At 34.5% G+C, this 6,782-nt stretch overlaps 1 pseudogene across 1 annotated transcript; it reads right to left on the bottom strand.

Moving 5' to 3' along the window:
- On the bottom strand, nt 1–6,455 carry LOC111296404 (L-galactono-1,4-lactone dehydrogenase, mitochondrial-like; annotated as a pseudogene). The gene is made up of 6 exons (XR_016346886.1): nt 5,523–6,455; nt 4,289–4,539; nt 3,708–3,893; nt 2,341–2,747; nt 909–1,007; nt 1–353 (listed from the first exon to the last, which is right to left on the bottom strand). The product of XR_016346886.1 is annotated as an L-galactono-1,4-lactone dehydrogenase, mitochondrial-like (transcript).
- Between the last annotated feature and the right edge of the window lie 327 nt (nt 6,456–6,782).

Genomic DNA, 6,782 nt, shown 5'->3' with positions numbered 1-6,782 from the left:
AATACTGATAATCGGAACCACTTATTATATGTATAAAAATTCTAAAACACAGAAATGTCCTCATGTCCTTCCATTTGGGTGTACAAGCTTAGTGCTAAAGATGTTTCCACCAAATTGGCCAAAAGAACAGACCAACTGCATTTGAATTCTTAAGATTTAAAATGAATAAAGAACTAACCAGTAGCGTGTACTTTTCAAACATTGTCTGATAATGGGAACATCTTTTCAAGCATGTTATTAAAAAGGATCCTGTTGTGATTCAATTCCCTCCGTGCTTTGCTATATGCTGCCACTGGAAAACGCATTTTGAGCCTAGCTTGCAGAGCTTCAAGTTCTTCCTTGTTCTTTGGAACCTGCACACTGTGTGGAATTACTTCTGCTCAAACAAGCAGCACAAGTTTTATTAGAAGTCAACTTCTGTAGGATATTGACACCATAAATGACCTAAATTTAGTCACAAAATGCACGTTCAAGTGCATGAACAAAGAAGCATAAGCCAGCAGGTTTCACCTGATTTCTGCATAACTTTTACAGGATTTACACACAGACATGCACACGAACATCTGACCCTAGGGATAATCCAAACAAACTTTCATAAAACTAATGTTCAACTGAGCTCGGTGCCATATTGCTCACAACATATCCACATAGGTGAATGGCCAATTTTCAATTGTACTATCTAAATAAGAACATTGGAGAAAGTAATTTTTTTCTAATTAAAAAAGTCTTTAACTGTCAAGCATTGAAACTCTATGCCTTACTCAAACTGAACTCAGCAAATTTTAGAACCTCAAGAAACCTTAAGTTATTAGGCAAACAATCATATAAGCCAGACACTGTAGATATATGGCCGTGGTTTTACTCTTAAACAAAGATAAACAAGAATATTATCAAGACATATTCATTACCTCAATCTTAGCCCAATGTTCAGACGCAGAATACTTATCCCACAACTGTGCCTGCGTAAGATGCCTGTAGTGGAAGAATTCTTCTGTTATTTCCTTTCTCTGACAGGCATCCATTGTAGGAACGTACATGATTATAGATACAAAAAGAAAAGCAGATTTAGATATGAGAAGTACAAGAAATTCAACCAAAAACGTTATCTACTCAGCACACATACCAGACCCTTACATTGATTTGATTTTATCAAAGAAAAGAACGGTTAAGGTTATTGGTAACTAGTACTCACAAGAAATTAATACTGGTTTTGAGTTTCAAACATTCGTGTCAAAGGTTGTACAAGATTCCAAAATATTTTATCTGACTCTTAGAATCTGGCTTCCTTGTCTAGCTAAGGTCCCAAATAACATTTACTCATTTAGAACCAAAAAGCTGCTACGTTGAGAAATGGATATCTTTTTTATTAGAGGTTTGACAGTTTCTTCTAAGTTGTGTTTAGAACTTGAATTTGAAATAAGGAATTTAGATTTTAAATTTACTATAAATGTGGGTGACAGAATTCTTGAAAATATGACTTTTTTAATTATTTTCAAATTTATAGATTTGCTGGATCTCTATTTAGTAGTGGATTTGAAATTCCTTAATGACATAGGAAATTTGAAATTCATCCAGTTATATCCTCTCAAATGCATAATGAATTTTAACTAGTTTTTAGATAAAATTTTGCTATAATCACTAACAAATTATATAATAAATCAAATCCAAATCCATTCTCCCAAATCCATGTTCCCAATGATAGCAACAGTCTTTTTTGTCATATATTCTAACAAAATTTCACCTGAAAAGTTATTTCCTTATGTGAAAGATTTTGGGAAAACAACATAGGTTTATCTTTTCTTTATCTAAGGGCTTTGTAATAGATATAATATACATTTTTAAAATTTTTTAAACAACATATGCTAAGCTGTCAGCAGGATGAAGCCAAGTACATACAATTTGACAAGTTCAACTTAAAAACAAAGTTAACCGGAATTAATATGGACAAAGCCAAATCAGTATGTGTGCATGCATGCACTTATGAACTTGGACATGTATTTACAAGGAAGGTAAGAGAGATCTATATTTGAATACCAAATTTAAAGAGAAGACAACTCAACAGGAAACACGTGATCCTAATAAAAGCATGAAATGCTGAAAATAATTCAAAATTTTGCCATCCAGTAAGGGCAAAATAAATAGCTGCTATGGAACTCAAATTCAGAAGGAAATATCAAAATTTCAGAAGAGCTGAAATGAAATATCATAGCTAGTGAATTTCAGATCATGTTGGAGAGAAAAAGGAACACCTGTTGCTGTCTATTCCTCAATGATTTTGCTAAATCCTAGAAGAGAAGGAATGAAGACAGAAGACTGAAATTGAAGGGAAAAAGAAATTACCCATGAGAATATGTCATCTTCTACTGTGCTTGAAGCAGGATTCATCCGGCTCTGGTTGCTGCTCTATAGGAGCAGGAGCAGGTATCTCTTCCTTCTCAATGATTTGCTTCAGCTCTTCTATGTACTCAAGGTCCTTCATGCTAGGCTTGGAAAGAGTTCCAGCAGGAAAACAGGTTTCTGATACCCATTGTTGCCCCCCACAATCAAAGCCCAAGATTTCATCACTCCATCCAACTTGATATCCCTCAGACTTCCTCCAGAAATCAGCCTCAGCATGATTAACCTTCATGACATGATCTTCGTTGAGAGGATCAATAGCAAGCAGTTTATCTCTTAACTCTGTGAATGAGAACTCATTTATGTCTGGTTCATTGCAGTCAGGAGATTTAGTTGTAATTTCTCTAGCCCTGCAGAAAACTAAGTCAAGCAGATAATTGACTGAAAATCTGAAATTGACACATAACCATAAGAAAAGTCACATAAAAAGTGGATATCAATCCATTACAACAGACAGGGAATGGAAAATTAAACCTGTATGATCAAAAAGGTTACCTATTCCCCTTGTGATAAACACAAAATAGAAGGACAATTCTCAGCTATTTGAATACCAAACACGAATTAACATTCAGCATTTAGAATCACTATCAAAACCACACAAAATATGGCAAAGGCACGACCTAATTGGTAGCCACATCCCTCCTTTAAAAAGAAGGGCTTATGTTGAGTTCCCTCACCTTGAAGATAACTATATATTTAAAAAAAAAAAAGGTTTTGATTGATCCCAGTTTTATACGTTTTTTTTAATTCAAATTGATCAATAAATAGTGAAAATAATTGCTAGTTTCTTCTTCCATAGAACAATGTAAATATCCATTCTCTGCAGCTATTCACCACCATATTGAAAAAAGACACTGTTATGCAAGTTTCGCCATGGATAATAATAGGAACCAGCTAACATCAGTATCCTAAACAATAGAAAGAAGAAACAACAGTGCTTCCACTTTCCAGCTAGCAGCTCCCAGCCAACCAATCCAAATGAGTCTCTGATCAGGACCCATTACACATAGCGAAAGTGGGCATGAAATTAAATAGTAAGAAAGTTGACAGATAAAAAACCAAATTCAAAACAGTCGTGTAAGTAATTTATCAAGTTCATTCTTTCCTCACCTTTTCTCAGTTACTCCAACAAGGCTATTCAAACCAATATAAAACTAATAAAAATAATGAACTAAAAGAAATTAAAGAAAGGGAAAAAAAAAAAGAATAATTTCCAGCAAGGCTATTGCAAGCACAAAGAAACAAGACCACCATTTCCATTGGCCCCATTTTCAACAAATTGGATAAGTATCTAAAGACAATAGCAGTACCTGTACTTCTTTAGAGATTCCTGTTAGAGCTCACGAACATGCTGCATAGCCACATCCTTAGTATATTTGGGTTTGAATTTGGGTGGCCCTCTCCATTTTGAAACAGGGTTGCATGTCACAACCACAACAGTGTCAGTGTAAGGAATGTACAAGTACTTGACATGCTTATTCTCCGACAACATCTTCCTACAAGCAAAACGGTAAAAGGCTTTCAATGTTTGAAATCAAATACTTCTTCCATTATTCATTCTTTGATCTATGAAAAGAAATATATTAGTATTTTTCCAATTAGACTCATATAAAAATAATGGATTGTCAAAGATTATAACCATATGCAAAATATGTAATGCATGACTTAATACCAGGCAAACTTCACATTGATCCCAAATTTTTTTGAGTATCTGATAAATCATGATAAAAGCATATATGTTACAAATTAACAAGATCAATCCTAATCATCCACAGGAAAAATATTGAAAGTCAAAGAAAGTGCTAGGTATTGATAACCTAGTTGCAAGTTACCAATAATTTTATGAGATAGAAGGAAATTTCTAATTCTAGATACAGGAAAAATAAATTACTTGTGGTTTTACTAGAGGTCTTTCATGTTCTAGACGGTTGTATGCTCCACAAGTTCTTGTCTTTCAACACATTGAATGGTCACTTCAGCAACCACTCCAAGGCCCCCCAGACCACAGCGAGCTAAATAAAATAACTCAGGGTCCTTCACTTTTGAAAGCTCTATTGTTCCCTTGGCAGGAGTAACAAGTTTCATGCTAATGACCTGTTCATCAATGGGAGGCAATTTTGCACCAGTACCAGGAGCACCTACCTGAAGACAAGAAGATGAAAAAGAGGAAGGTCAGATCAAAGTAGTTAACTGAAAAAGGACACACCTTCATGCAATTTACTTCATTAATAATGAAACAAGCTTGGCTCACTAACTTTTCACTTCATCCAAAATTCACAGTTAGACCAATAAGGACATGGTAAGTTGCCACTGGACTGTCCAATATATTGAAAAATATAACTAAGACAAACCTAAGACTTGGAATCCGACCAAACCCCAATTCCATGTAATACAAGCAACAAGATATTGTGAAATTATCTTTTTCTTTCATAGTTTTTCTTCTCCTCCTTTTACAGAACCAAAAAACTGTATATCATAAAAATATTCTTAGGCTTCGTGAAGCTAATTTCTTCAGAAAATTACCAGTCTACCACAGCCCCAAAGGTTGCAACATTTGAAGCAAAAGAAATTGGTAAATTATATAGGAAATAAAAGTTGTAAGGTACAACAAATTTTGTCACCAAGAACTGAGTAGAATTATATTAATTATGCTTAGGTTGCACTTCAAGCATGCATAGCAAATAAAAGCCAAATTGAATTTAAACTAAACATGCCTCTTCAACATTCTTTGTTATTTCTAAGGCCGAAAACAAAAACTTTTTCCGAATCAAATGTCAGAAATACCATGTACATTAGATATATAGATTGTTACTTTTGCGACTTGAAATTCACTTTTTATAATTTACTTCTTCAAAAGTACAAAGTAAAAGCGAATGGTTAAAAGAAAAAACAAAATTATAGTTCACTAAAAACGAAAAAAAATGAAATGCAACAACAATTCTGATGTAACCATTTCATGTAAAAGTACAATCATGCATTTGATCATAAAATAGTTATATATTTTTTTATTTTTAAAGCAAAATTCAAGTAAGAAAAATGACAATAAAACTGGCTTATACTATTATCCATGCTAAAGAGAAATAACTATGAAACACAAAAAACAAAAAAATAAAAAAAGGAAAAACCTGAACAATGCCACCAATCTGCTGCTCCCTAATGGAAGTAAAGTTCTGAAGAGTTAGGCCATATTCCTTAATCTCATCCACCAATTGCTGCACTCTTATCCCCACTTGAACCCTCACCCTCTTCTTCTCCTTATCCACCTCCACCACCTTATCCATCAACGCCAAATTCACCATCCCTCCACGGGCCAACCCAATCCCATTCGAGGACAACGAACCTTAGCCCGCTTCTCATTCCACTCTCAACCAACTTCCCTAGTTGCTGACGATTCTCGGGCTGGTGGAAATGTCGGGTCTGGACCTCGTGGGTCCCACTCCAGTTGGAGACGGCGTGGAGGTCAACCGGGAGTGGTGCGTAACGTAAGATTTGGGCCTTTTTGTGCTTGGCGTTGTCGGAAAACTGGAAGAAATAGTAATTGGCAGCGCCGCAGAAGAGGAGGAGGGCGGTGAAGCCGAGGTACTTGCAGAGCTCGGAGTCGGCAGAAGAGGAAAAAGAAGAGGCGGTTGAGAGGGTGCCGATTGGAGAGAAGGGGAGAGGCGGTGGAGTTAGTGGTTGAGGGCAATCGATGAGAGTTTTGAGGTGGGTTTGGAAGGACCGTTTGAGGGAAAGAGATCGGAACATGTTGGAAGGAAGGACTAATGGTTGGAAAGCTTTGGGTTTTCTTGGAAAGGAAGCAAGAAGGTAATGTTGTCTTCTAGTTTGGATCGTAAATTAGTGATCGTGATAGTGAAACTCTAGACTGCGGAGCAGGAGTGTACATTTTTACTGCAGTCCACCAACGTTCATGAAGGCATATCAAATGGCGGATTCGGGACTGGGTGGGTCTTTTGATTTTCGATTTTAAAACTATCCATTTAATTTGGATTGGATGATTTTGATTTCAGATTATTTTAGATTTAAATTATTTTAGGTTCGACTTATCAGAGTTAGGTTTTTTTCTATTTCGATCAATTCAGGTTTCAGTATTCTAAGTTTGAAGGTCGGGTAATTAAGATCATGTCATTCGGATGCGGATCATAATTTACTAATTTTTAAAATTAAAATAAATTATTTAATTGAATTCAAATTAAATTTTATTATAATTTTATTAAAATATAAAAATATAACTAATATTTAAAAATATAAATATTATAGTTTGTAAAATATGTTATTTTATTAAATTTAATAAATTTAAAAACGATACGATAATATAACATTAAAACAACACAAAAAAATTATATAAATTTTAAAAAAATATATTACATATTTAATCATGTCAATAT

This window comes from Durio zibethinus, chromosome 12, assembly GCF_047325235.1.
Source record: "Durio zibethinus cultivar Kanyao isolate XHJ-2024 chromosome 12, ASM4732523v1, whole genome shotgun sequence".
NCBI classification, from domain to species: domain Eukaryota; kingdom Viridiplantae; phylum Streptophyta; class Magnoliopsida; order Malvales; family Malvaceae; genus Durio; species Durio zibethinus.
The sequence above is the reverse complement of the archived record's forward strand: the minus strand, read 5'-3'. Positions and strand labels throughout refer to the sequence as shown.